Genomic DNA, 14,098 nt, shown 5'->3' on the forward strand with positions numbered 1-14,098 from the left:
TATTTAATTGTTAAAACTGAAAATGTCTGAAATAGTGCAATGTTGGTGAGGTCGTGGGAAACCAGACATGTTCTAGCATTCTGCAGTGGGTAAGGAGACAGGCTCTGAAGTCATTACGAAGAGGATTCAAATTATTTTCTAGCTGAGTCACTTTGGGTAATCTGCCTATCGGATCTTAGCCCTCAGTATTTCCTCTTTCTGAAATTCGCTCACTCAGTCATCACCAAGGTTCTCTACCTCACTTGATGTAGTTTGCTACTAAAATACTAGCATATTATAACTGTCAACCTGATCACATGTTTAAAGTAGCAACACCAAATTTTATATTATTACCCACCATTCCTTACTCTATCTAAATTTACCTGTTAATCCTTACCAAGACCAAGAAAATGTATTTATTTTAACTACTTATCTCCTCTGGTAGATTATAAACTCCATGACCTTGGGGCTTATGCATGTCTTCATTCACCAAACAAAATAGTAAACATAGCAGAGCAGACATTCAATAGCTATATATTTTTTAAAGAATATCTGACCTGTTATTACTATCAGATAATCAGTGAGAGAGTTTAAGTTGGAGTGAGATTATCATATATCCAAAAGCTATTTTTGAATAAATGAATACATGAGTAATAAACAGCTGGGGGCCTAATTTTTCTCATTCATAAAATCAGGATAATAACAACTGCTTCCTGTGGTCATTTTGAAGGTGTTTAAATATGATTCAATGTCTAGCACAGTTTTTGCACGTAGCTATCACTAAACATGTAATTGAAATTTTTATTTCTTATTGCTTTTCTACAATTTCAGTAATTTTCATTTTTGAATAATCAAATTAGTGAAAATAATTTATTTTAATGCTTCCTTAGGACTGTTTTCTTTCTTTCTAAATGTATCTTGTTTAGGTCTTCTGATTGCATATATCATTGTTTTCAATATTTATTTTTTTATATTGCTGTAGGTTAGTAAAGGTTTTAAATTGCAGTGGGTCTTCATTAGGAAATTACATTAAAAAATATTTTGGGTAGTATAGTTTATGAGGACTAAGCTCTGATTTTTATCTTGCCCAAATTCCTACCTAAGGGGTCTGGAGAGTCATGTCCTACAAATCATAAATTCTCATCAGGTTGGTTATGTAACCCTATATATCGTGACTTACTTTCCAGCGTGACTCTGACGTATCATTACGAGACAAGGAAGAAAATAAAAATATTTCACCCCAAAACGTGTATCTTTGCCATATCTTGAAATGGCCCTGCAAAGCTGTACTTTGTAGGGGAAAATTTGCATCTGTGAAGAATCTCTATGAATATAGCTAGATCTTTTTCCTTTGGGCCCTCTCAATCCTAAAGAGATTAACTAAAAGTCTAGCACTTTAAAGATCCAAATACAAAACATTTGTCATCTACTGACTCTAAGGGCAGCCACTATAAGACTTCAAAATAACCTTGGTCTCCACAATCTTTTGTCTTAACCTGAATATTTCTTTTCTATCCATCCTAGGTCTTTAGACAACTCAACCGTCAACCAGAAAATATTTAAATTTACCTATAGCCTGGAAGCATTCCCCCCTCCCCAGCCCCTGCTTTGAGTTGTCCCACCTTTCTGAACCAAGCCAATGCACTTCTTAGATGTATTTGATTGACGTCTCATGCCTCCCTAAAATGTATAAAACCAAGCTGTGCCCCAACCACCTTGGGCACATGTTCTCAGGACTTCCTGAGGGCTGTGTCACGGGCCACGGTCACTCGTATTTGGCTCAGAATACATCTCTTCAAATATTTTATAGAGTTTGACTCTTCTCATTGACATTTAAAATACTGTTGAATAATGAACTTTAATCACCATTGTTATGATGATTAACAATTGCAGTAACTGAAGGATACAGACTGTCTGCTTCAATAGTACAAACATTCTTTGATAGAATTATTTTCTGCCCAAGGTTATGTTCATTTATTCCAAAGTACCTAGGACAGCAGGCTTACAAAATGTAAAAATTTAAGAAAGGTTGCTATATCTGATCTTGATACATTATTAGACATTTTCAGTGTTCCTGGCAATATTTTGTTGTTGTTCTTTCAAATTTGCAGTCATGGCAAAATGATCATAATACAAATATTTTTTGTTTTATTCAAGGGGTTGGGAACTGTCTGATGACAGCTGCACACTTCTACTCATGTGATTGATTTCAACCCAACTCAGATAGTGGTTAAGGAAATTTAAGAATTATAATCTCATAGCTAGAGGATATTTGACTTTACATGTTCTGTGTTCCAGTAAATGAACCCTGAGAATTAGGCCACCCTAGAGAGGCTTTATAACCTCAGGCTGACTCTGATTTTGGAAAGCCATTTACTTTCAGCGTCCTCATGTATAAAATGTGGACTGCTTGGATAATCATCACTTCTTATCTAGATCTATGATCCATTCCTTTATAACTTGCTTTTATGACTCCATGAGTGGGACACCCAGTTCTGCATAACGATCTGCAAATCCTTGCTGAAACTCTGGAAATTTCCTGAGTGATTGATTAAGATATACAGTCAAAGGAAGAATATTTTATAAAAGCAGTTTTGGTAATCTTGAAAATTTTTGTGTCAGTATAGAGAAATACATATTGCACCTCTAAGGAACAGTTGAAAATGTACTTCTTTAATATTTTCACATAGGTCATATCACATTAGTCAGAAATATTCTCTCCCGTGAATTCCTACAGTATTTTAACATATGCATCAGTCATATGAAATGTTAAAGACAGGAATTTTTTTTTCACTTAATCCTGATTACGTCTGATTAATTTGTTTATAAACATATTTTGTGAGAATTTGAAACACTCGAAGTCAAAAATTGAAAAGGTTCTTTTGAAGAAAATATGGACCCAATGCATAAATTTTATCAAAATCTTAATGTAATCATATCTCCTAAAACCTGGAATTAAATGTCTGTCTTTCATTGTTCAAAAACTAAAACTTATTTTCAAAATAGTTTCTGATGACTCTGAGAGGAAACATTTGCCTGAACATGTTAATTATTTTATTAACCCTTGTTAAAATGTTATGGCAAAGAGCGGGTTAGGAATCTATGAGTGAAATAATTTCAGTTGCAATGGTTTGCAGATTAATTTTACCAAGAGATGTTGGCACCCCAGAACATATTTTCTCATTACCATGGGGAGGAGTGAACCGTAGCGAACTTTAGCTCATAAGCAAGGACCACAGGACAAGAAGCTTTTAACAAATAACATAGATCTGATGGGCAGAGCTTAAATAAATAAGAAGAAAAAGGATGTCTTGAATTTTGGAGGAGGAAATTTTTCCACACCGAGTAAGCAAATTAATTGAGATACAGGTGAAGAAGCTCTCCTCTGGTGAGTTCCATATTCAGAAAAGGACAGGGTTCCCTAGAATGCCATCTTTGGTCAAGAAATGCTAGAGAGTTCTGTTCTCAAGTCCCAGGCATTTTTCCACTCTCTCTCCTATATTTTCTTTCCACTTTCCAATGAGCAAGTTCTTAAAGATGTATTTTTTAGCAAGGAATGCAGTTGTTTTTATTCTCATTACTGTGAAGACTAAAGTTTGAGAATTGTGGGAGAGTCTTACAGAGCTATTAGCCTCTTTGATGTCTTGGAAGATTACTGTTTTTGTTCACATCTCAAATACTAATCTGTTTTTCCTTTTTATTAGAATTATACATACTTTCATCAGATCTTGCTTTTGACTAAAGCTACATACATGAAAAGAGGGAACATTTTTGGGGGAAAAATTTAGTTGTTCCTCAAAATATTGGTGTTTGCGATGCAATGAATAGGCGATTGCTTAGTAATACATGTTGTTAATGAGGTTTTAGCTTTTATTTATACCTCAAATCAATTTATTTGGGTGATTTAAAAATTCAGGGCTTTTATCTCTTTGATCATATCATGTTTATATCCTGAAATATATATTTCTTTATTTCTATCTTATCATCACTTTTATGTAACATATCTGTTTTCTATTTAGACACTATTACCATTTTGTACATGTCTTTTTGGTAAAAAAAAAAAAAAAAAAAAAAAAAAATCAAAAGCTGAGTAAATAGGATTCCCAAGGTGAGATCAGATTAAATAATACCATTTTACCCTGAAGTCTAGAAGTCATTTGAATCTTCCTCCATATTCTATATATTTATTAACTGATAAGAAGCAAATACTACAATATGTCACTCTTACAGCCTGGCCAGCATGGTGAAACCACGTCTTTACTAAAAACACAAAAAATTAGCCAGGCATGGTGGTGTGCTCCTGTAATCCCACCTACTCAGGAGGCTGAGGCAGGAGAATTGCTTGAACCAGGGAGGCGGAGGTTGTGATGAGCCAAGAACAAGCCATTGCACTCCAGCCTGGGCAACAGAGCAAGATTCCATCTCAAAAAAAAGAACAAATAATCTTGAAATAATTTACATTCATCTTTGTTGGGTGTGATAAGTTTTGTAATACTTAAGTACCAGTTTCTGTCTTACTAGTTGATTTTTTTTGTATTCTAATATTAAAAAGTACTTGTTAATGTGTATTAAGGTTAAGCAGCTAGGTTAACAAAAGCCAATCTGTACTGAATTAATATTACGTACCCTTCAACAGTTAACCTACTAATTAATCTCATATGTTAGAAGATCTACCACATCCCAGCCTCTGGTCTAGAATAGAAATAAGGCATCATATATTTCTTGCTCTTTCCAATTCATGCTCTCATCCTTTAAGTAGACTCTCATTTCTTTAAGGAAAATTTTTCCAATTTCCCCGACTATTACTCAATGATACAGACAGTACTCTGAACCTCTCTTCCACATTATAGATACCTTTTGAGAATACGTATTCATGAATGCAAGCACCATGATGAAGGTGCTATGGTTTGGATATTTGTTTCCTCCAAACCTCATATTGAAATTTGGTCCCAGTGTTGGTGGTGGGGTCTGATGGAAGGTTTTTGGGTCGTGGAGGTGGGTCCCTCCTAAACAGATTAATGCCCTCCCTCGAGGTGAGTGAATTCCCGCTCTGTAAGTGGCCTCCAGAGCTGGTTGTTTAAAAGAGAGCCTGGCAGGCCGGGCGCGGTGGCTCATGCTTGTAATCCCAGCACTTTGGGAGGCCGAGGGGGGCGGATCACGAGGTCAGGAGATCGAGACCACGGTGAAACCCCGTCTCTACTAAAAATACAAAAAATTAGCTGGGCGTGATGGCGGGCGCCTGTAGTCCCAGCTACTCGGAGAGGCTGAGGCGGGAGAATGGCGTGAACCCAGGAGGCGGAGCTTGCAGTGAGCCGAGATCGCGCCACTGCACTCCAGCCTGGGCAACAGAGCAAGACTCCGTCTCAAAAAAAAAAAAAAAAAAAAAAAAAAGAAAGAGAGCCTGGCATCTCCTCCATCTCTCAGTTGCTTCCTCTCTGGCTGTGTGGTCTCTGCACACTCAGGCTCCACTTCACTTTCTGCAATGAGTGGAAGCAGCCTGAGGCCCTCACCAAAGGCACATGCCTAATCTTGAACTTTTCTACCCATCAGAACTGAGTCTAATAAACCTTTTTTCCTTATAAATTATCCAGACTCAAGTATTCTTTTATAGCAACACAGAATGGACTAAGACAATGGGAATTTGGTCTGCCTACTTTAGTACTAGATTCAGGAACAGTTCCTGGCAAACAGTAGATGCTCAATAATTATCTGTTAAATGACATCAAGTCAGGCAATACTTAAATCTTCTTCTAGACTATTGGAACAATAGAGATATGATCACCTTTTTGTTGTCTAGTGCTATGCTTAATATGGGGTATGGAACATGGTAGGTGCCCAGTAGATATTTCTTTTTATGAACGTGTTACTTTGTTACAAAGAATGTTGTAGCATTATAAGCATGCAGTTAAAATGGAAATTGTGGGATTCCTAAAATCAAGATACTTTTAAATGTAGGATATAATTAAAAAGATGATTAATTTTTACAAAGCTGAGATAAGAAGCATACCCAGGATAGGAGGTAAAATAAAAGAGAGCTGAACTGTGTAGTATGTTTCTTTAATTTAGAATGAGATCCTCAATAGCTCTGCCCCTCAGGACCATTTAGTACTTTATTTTTTCTTATCTCTGCTGCTTCACATAAGATGTAATATTTGAGTAAAAATCACTGTTCAATGAATACTTTTAAGAGCTGAACTGTTTAAAATAACTAAATTACCTCACTTGGTTTCAAACACATTTCACTATAAATATGTATTAAAATCAATAACATAAAATTAAAACAGACTAATATCATAGGAATACTATTTAATATGTGATTGGTTAAAAGGCATTTTTATAAATATTACTTCATAATAAAATGTGATATTTTTCTAATTACTTAAATTCCAAAATCTTTAAAATTATTATGTAAACCTGATCATATAGGAAGATCTTGATTGGAATTAATGTTCATACCTTTTTGGGGTTTGGTCAGTATACTAGGCTGTGAGTTTACTTATCTCATAGTTGTCATATTTATTACTATCTAGGTACAGTATACACTAATGCCGTAAGCAATGTGGCTATATTTTTGCATAATTTTTTCAGTTGAAAGTAAGAGAAAGAAAGGAAAGCAGAAAGTTGGTATAATATTTCCTGTGAGGCATAAAATATATTTCTGCTTATACTGAGTGGCACGGGCATTTTTTTGTGTTTTATTTATTTTTTCTTATCATTTATTTCTATAAGTAGCCCACATACATCACTGTAGTGACCAGTTACTGGGATAGTAAATGGTGAAGGATGAGCACGTTTAGGGAGAGAAAATGAGTTTAGTTTTGAAAATGTTTAATGTGTCTGTGAAATATTCAAAGGGAAATTTCTAACAGACATTAAGATATATCATTCTGAAAATACGGTTGGCATTCCATGTTGGAGATACAAATTTTAGATCACTTGAGATCATGAAACAACAGAAAAGATGGAAAAAAGAGATGTGGTGTTAGAAGAAGGAGAGTAGTTATATGTGTTGAATGCTACTGAAAGTTCAGATCTTTAAAGTACTTAGTATGGTTCTTGGCATGTGAAGAATGGTCAGTAAATATCAACTATAACAATGACCCTGATGATTCTACAGCCAAGAAAGAAGAGGGCATAAGATGTCCACTATATTTCTTCTGACATTATCTTCAAAATCTCAATTATGCATAGGTGAGAACACAGCTGTTTATAACCATCCCCCTCTCTCCCTTCCTTTATTTTCTTCTTCTTTCCAGAATTCCCTCCTTCCTTCTTTCCTCCCCTCTTTGCTTCCTCTTTCCTTTATTTCTTTCATTTTCTTCTAATCATTTCTTCTCCTTTTAAACAACTTGGTTTCTTCATTTGTTTACCATGTCACTGATTTTGCTGTCTATGGAATAAATTCTAAACTCTCTGTGTATGAATATTATTTAGTTTAGTAATTGAAATTTATTCTCCTTAAAATATTTCCATGTTTGTCTTATTTTCTTATATGTTTAAATTTCTACTGATTTCTTTATATAAAATCTGTTATCTAATTATTGTATCTTATACCTGTTTTATCACACACTCTTTCTTGCATTTAATTGAAAATTGAATGCGATGCTTTCCAAAATTTTCCTCTGATTTTTGTAATCCTTTTCCCCCTGAAATTGATTCTTCATCTCTGCAATTTGAGTGCATTCTTTATCTTGGCATGTTGAATGCAGTATTCATTTTCTTTTGTATGACAGTATAGTCTAGAACTTTTCTAATCCTATTTATTTTTGAATGTGGAAATATAATCAAGTATAGTTTTTGCCAGCAAACAGTAAGTTTGCTTTGCTTTTCCTTTTACTGTCCATATGTGTGCTGTAAGAAACCTCTTCTCAGGTAATAAATAGGGATGCACACCTATGAACAACCTCAAGCTCAATTTCGAGCCCCTGTCTCCTTTATATGCCTCTCTTGGAGAGAGGAAAGATTTTCCTATGTTCTTACTTGCTGCCTGATGGTCATAGTACTTTTTGCATAGTAATAGCTGAAGTCAGTTACTCTATCTCTTGCCAGAAGTCTCCAGTGAAGATCATAAAATACTATAACCCACCCTGTTCATTGCTTCTTGCTTTTCATTCCTTCCTAGTCTTATAATTATCAACGAGGCAACCTCCTACTGCCTGTCCCTTTTGTTTTCTTGCCATTTTTCACTGATGATACCTTTGCCCCTGGTTTGTATTTTATGGTTATATCACAGGATGTTGAGAATAAGGATTAAGTATTACCACATAGCAATAATCATAACAGAAGGGCTGTGTGTGCGTATATACTGTGTGTATCAGGCTTGGTTTGGGGGTTTTTCTTTTGCTCTATGTATTCAGTTACTTATATGATTATGAGAAGCATCTCTAAAGTCTATGACAGCCATGAGAATCACTTCTTGTTGAAACCTTAAAGCACATGGGCATGATCTTTAAAGATTCTAACAGATCTAATTATTTTCACGCAATGTTACGTACTTTTCAACTCTATTTTCTAGGTCCTAAATTATTTTTCAAGCTGAGCAAGAGCATCATCAACATACTCAAGGTATGGATTAAAGAGATCATTTTCAAGTTCACTCTATTTTATCTTCCTTTTATAATATTCATGTTCCTTCTGACAAATCTATTCATTTTCACATTTATAAATTTCCCTAATTTTTAGTCTTTAAAATTTCTAATCACTATTTGCATATTAAAAAATACATTCAGTTCAATATTTTAGATATATTAGCTCTTGGTTAATGGTATTTTAACAAAAAATTGCTGAGTTATACATTTTGCAAAGAAAATAATAATTAGTTTTTCCCTATTGAAGTTATACAAAATTTTGCTCTTCTGTGTTGGAATTAATGTAGTGCAATGCTTTTCTACTCTTGTTTGCTCGAGTAATAATACTTTTCATTCATGGCTACAATGTTAGATCCAAAGGGTTGACACAAACCCTAAATCAGAAACATCAAAGACCTTCCCAACAATGTTTCAATCTGGATTATAATAAGTGTTACTTTTTTCTCTTTTCTGGTGAAAATTTCCAAGCATGTGAACCTCAGCTTACAAGTAGCTATAACTTCTGTTATGAAAATAGATTTGACATCTTTCTTCCCTGCAGTTGCTTAAGACAAGAATATTTATTTTATAACCAAGCAAATTTGAATTGACCATTGTTCCTTTTAACAAAAGAATTCTGTAGAATATAGTTTTAAAAACTATATTGAACCAAGGATATTAGATGTTTTAGATTTTTTTTATTTTTAGAAGGACCCACCTGGGATTTTTTTACTCTTATTTTTATTTAAAGAAACAAAAATTTATTGATGCACCAATGCATATAAATAACTCCAACATTTAAGGTCTACATAAAAAAACTTTCAATTCAGTGATGTGTGGATTGAAAATCTGCAGATTTTTCTCAGATATGTCCCTTGATAATCAGCCGATTAATTTTTTAAAAAAGCTAAGAGTATGGGCTAAAAATTCTAAAACCACTATATATGTATACCAGAATTGAACAATTAAGTTAAAAAATGGCAGAGAGTGGGAAACAGATTTCTCACTGTTGGAGTTGGAGGTTACAGATAAACAAGGGAGAATACTAGAATGACAGATTTAAGTTGGGTACATCAGTATGAACTCACGTTCATATAAATCCAGATAGTTACATATAGAAGCATTTATGGAGACATGTATACACACTGGTTAGTATACACACATATATTGCCTTGCTCTGTCAGCTGACTCTTATCAATAATGATATTCCCAGTGAGCACCCCTGGGGCTCAGATCATTGTTCCTAATACCACCTTCCAATAAAAGAGACCAGATCTCCTTGGAAAAATGACTGATTCTATGACTAAGAAAGAAACTACATAAGATGAGCCTGGGGCACCTTGTATTACCAGAAAACATACACCTTGTATACTCTAACCAACAAATACATTGAGAAACCATGATAGGGATTATGCCAAAAGGACACTGACACTGATTGTAATATTTCCCAATAACCAAAGCTGAAACAATTTGAACAACAAAATAAAGTAGTATTGCATTATAACCCAATGTATAAAATAAATATCCATGGATCCATACTAATGCAAGTAAAGATAAAATACATGAATACATAGTACAGACGGACAAATATCCCATGCAGAAAATTTCTGAAAAAATTACTGTGGGTATTCCTACCTCAGGGAGGTGGAGAATATGCCCTACTCTAAGGTGTGGGCTTAACATGGTTACTTTCTTCTAAAGATTATAGTATAAAAATGTGGGTAAGAAACATAGGTTCACAATGGATAAATCTTAAACACACTACTTCAGCCTGTGATCAAGGTTAACATCAACAGTGATAACTACTGTTGAAAGTATGTGTCCTTGAAACATTTTGATAAGACTGAAACTTTATTTTTGTAGTCTTCCCCAAAACACATAACCTTAGTCTAATCATGAGAAAAACATTTTACAAATCTTAATTGAGAGGTATTCTACAAACTATGTAGCCAGTATTCCTAAATACAGTCAAGGTCATCAAAAAGCAGAAATATCTGAAAAATTCTGTCATAGTCAAGTAGAACCTAAGAAAACATGATAAACATGATATGGTATCCTGGATATGATCCTAGAACAGATAGAGGACATTAGACAGAAACTAAAACAATCTGAATAATCAATGGTAGTCAATAATAATCTATCAATATTGGTTCATTAATTTTGACAAATGTAGCATACTACAGTACAATGTTAATAATAGATGAAACATATGTAATATATGGGAACTCTCTACTTTTTTTTTATTTTTTTCTATAAACCTAAAACTATTATAAAATTTTTAAGTTTTTTTTTAATCATAGAGTTTATTGAAGCTGGACCCCTTCCTTACACAATGTATCTTATTTAATTTTTCTTTAAATTTTCATTTTTTGTAGGAACATATTAGGCATATATGTTTATGGGGTACATGAGAAGTTTTGATACGGGCATGCAATGTGAAATAAATATGTCATGGAGAATGGGTATAAAAAATACCTACACCACATACAGAAGTCAACTCATGATGGATTAAAGACTTAAAAGTAAAGCCTAAAACTATAAAAACCTTGGAAGGTAACCTAGGAAATATCATTCTGAACATTGAACCTGACTTCATGACAAAGACATCAAAAGGAATTGCAACAAAAACAAAAATAGACAAAAGGAATCTAATTAAACTAAAGTGTTTCTGCATAGCAAAAGAAGCTATCAGTAGGATAAACAGACAACATATAGATTAGAAGAAAATATTTGCAAACTATGCATCTGACAAAGGTCTAATATTTAAAATCTATCAGGAACTTAAACACATTAACAAGCAAAAAGCAAACAATTGCACTAAAAAGTAGGCAAAGACATGAACAGGCTCTTTGCAAAAGAAGACATACATGTGGCCAAACAAGCCTATAAAAAATGCTCAAAATCGGCCAGGCGTGGTGGCTCACACCTGTAATCCTGGCACTTTGGGAGGCTGAGTCAGGCAGATCATGAGGTCAGGAGATTGAGACCATCCTGGCTAACAAGGACCCCATCTCTACTAAAAATACAAAAAAAAATAGCCGGGCATGGTGGCGGGCACCTGTAATCCCAGCTACTCGGGAGGCTGAGGCAGGAGAATGGCATGAACCCAGGAGGCGGAGCTTGCAGTGAGCCAAGATCGCACCACTGCACTCCAGCCTGGGCGACAGAGTGAGACTCCGTCTCAAAAAAAAAAAAAAAAATGCTCAAAATCACTAATCATTATAGAAATGGAAATCAAAGCCACATGAGATACAGTCTCACAACAGTCAGAATGGCTATTATTAAAATGTCAAAAAACAACAGATGCTGGTGATGTTGTGGAGAAAAGGGAACACTCATACACTGCTGGTGGGAATGCAAATTAGTTCAACCACTGTGGAAAGAAGTCTGGTGATTTTTCAAATAATTTAAAGCACAAGTACCATTTGACCTAACAATCCCATTATTGGGTATATACCTAAAAGAAAATAAATCAGTTTACCATAAAGGCACAGGCACGTGTTTGTTACCTCCCACAGGGTCTGTCCCACAACATGTGGTGACTATGGGAGCTATAATTCAAGATGAGATTTGGTTGGGGACACAGCCAAACCATATCGTTCTGCCACTGGCCCCTCCAAAATCTTGTATTCTCACATTTCAAAACCAATCATGTCTTCTCAATAGTCCCCCAAAGTCTTGACTCATTTCAGCTTAACTCAGAATCCAAGTCCAAAGTCTCATCTGAGACAAGGCAAGGTCCTTCCACCTATGAGCCTGTCAAACCAAAAGCAAGTTAGTTTCTTCCTAGATACAACGGGGATACAGGCATTGGGTAAATACACTCATTCCAAATAGGATAAATTAGCAAAAACAAAGGGGCTACTGGCCCCATGCAAGTCTGAAATGTAATAGGGCAGTCATTAAAGCTTAAGGTTTCAAAATGATCTCCTTTGACTTCATGTCTCACATCCAGGGCACACTGATGTGAGAGGTGGTCTCCCATGGCCTTGGGAAGCTTCACCTCTGTGGCTTTGCAGGGTATAACCCCCCTCCTGGCTGTCTTCATGGGATGATGTAGAGTGTCTGCCACTTTTCCAGGTGCACAGTGCAAGCTGTAGGTAAATCTGTCATTCTGGGGACTGGAGGATGGTGGCCCTCTTCTCACAGCTGCACTAGGAAGTGCCCCAGTGGAGACTCTGTGTAGGAGCTCCAAACCTACATTTCCTTTCCACACTGTCCTAGCAGAGGTTCTCCATGAGGGCCCCACCCCTGCAACAAACTTCTTCCTGGACATCCAGGCATTTCTATACATCCTCTGAAATCTAGGTGGAGGTTCCCAAACCTCAATTCTTGACTTCAGTGTACCTGCAGGCTCAACACCACATGGAAGCTTCCAAGGCTTGGGGCTTGCACCCTCTGAAGCCATGGCCTGAGCTGTACTGTGGCCCCTTTTAGCCATGGCTAGGGAGGCTTAAATGCATTGCATCAAGTCCCTAGGCTGCACACAGCAGAAGGGCCCTGGACAAGGTCCAGGAAACTATTTTCCCCTTTTAGGCCTCAGGGTCTGTGATTGAAGGGGCTGCCTTGAAGTTTTCTGACATGCCCTGGAGACATTTTCCCCATTGTCTTGATGCTTAACATTCCTTTCCTTATAACTTATGCAAATTTCTGCAGCAGGCTTGAATTTCTTCCCAAAAAGTGGGTTTTTCTTTTCTATTGCATCATCAGGTTGCAAAGTTTTCAAATTTTTTATGCTCTGCTTCCTCTTGAATGCTTTGCCACTTAGAAATTTCTTTCATAGGATACCCTAAATCATTTCTGTCAAGTTCAACTTCCATAGCTCTCTTAGGCAGGAGCAAAATGCCACCAGTCTCTTTGAGTAACAAGAGTCACCTTTGCTTCAGTTCCCAACAAGTTCTTCATCTCCATCTAAGACCACCTCAGCCTGGACCTTATTGTCCATATCACTATCAGCATTTTGGTCAATGCCATTCAACAAGTCTCTAGGAAGTTCCAAACTTTTCCACATTTTTCTCTCTTCTTCTGAGCCCTCTAAACTGTTCCAACCTCTGCTCATTACCTAGTTCCAAAATTGCTTCCACATTTTTGGGTGTTCTTTAGCAGCTTCCCACTACCTGGTAACAATTTACTGTGTTAGTCCATTCTCACACTGCTAATAGATTACCTGAGACTAGGTAATCTATATAGGAAAGAGGTTTAATAGACTCATAGTTCTTTATGGCTGGGGAGTCCCAGGAAACCTATAATCAAGGCAGAAGTGGGAGCAAATATGTCCCTCTTCACATGGCAGCAGGTAAAAGAGTGTGTACAGAGGAACTGCCCTTTATGAAACCATCAGATCTCATGAGAACTCACTTACTATAATGAGAACAGCATGGCAAACCCACCCCCATGATTCAATCACCTTCCAACGGGTCCCTCCCATGACACATGGGGATTATGGGAGCTATAATTCAAGGTGAAATTTGGGTGGAGACACAGCCAAATCATATCAAATAACTCATAAGGAACAATTATAAAAATATACTGTAATAGAAGTTATGTGAGTG

General features: G+C 35.9%; 1 non-coding gene across 1 annotated transcript; it reads right to left on the bottom strand.

Annotated features, from left to right (window-relative positions):
* Nucleotides 1-523: 523 nt before the first annotated feature.
* LOC115835739 lies at nt 524-600 on the bottom strand. Its single transcript, XR_004030763.1, has one exon. It is a non-coding gene; the product is annotated as a small nucleolar RNA SNORD81 (small nucleolar RNA).
* Nucleotides 601-14,098: the final 13,498 nt, after the last annotated feature.

This window comes from Nomascus leucogenys, chromosome 6, assembly GCF_006542625.1.
Source record: "Nomascus leucogenys isolate Asia chromosome 6, Asia_NLE_v1, whole genome shotgun sequence".
In the NCBI taxonomy this organism is placed as follows: Eukaryota; Metazoa; Chordata; class Mammalia; order Primates; family Hylobatidae; genus Nomascus; species Nomascus leucogenys.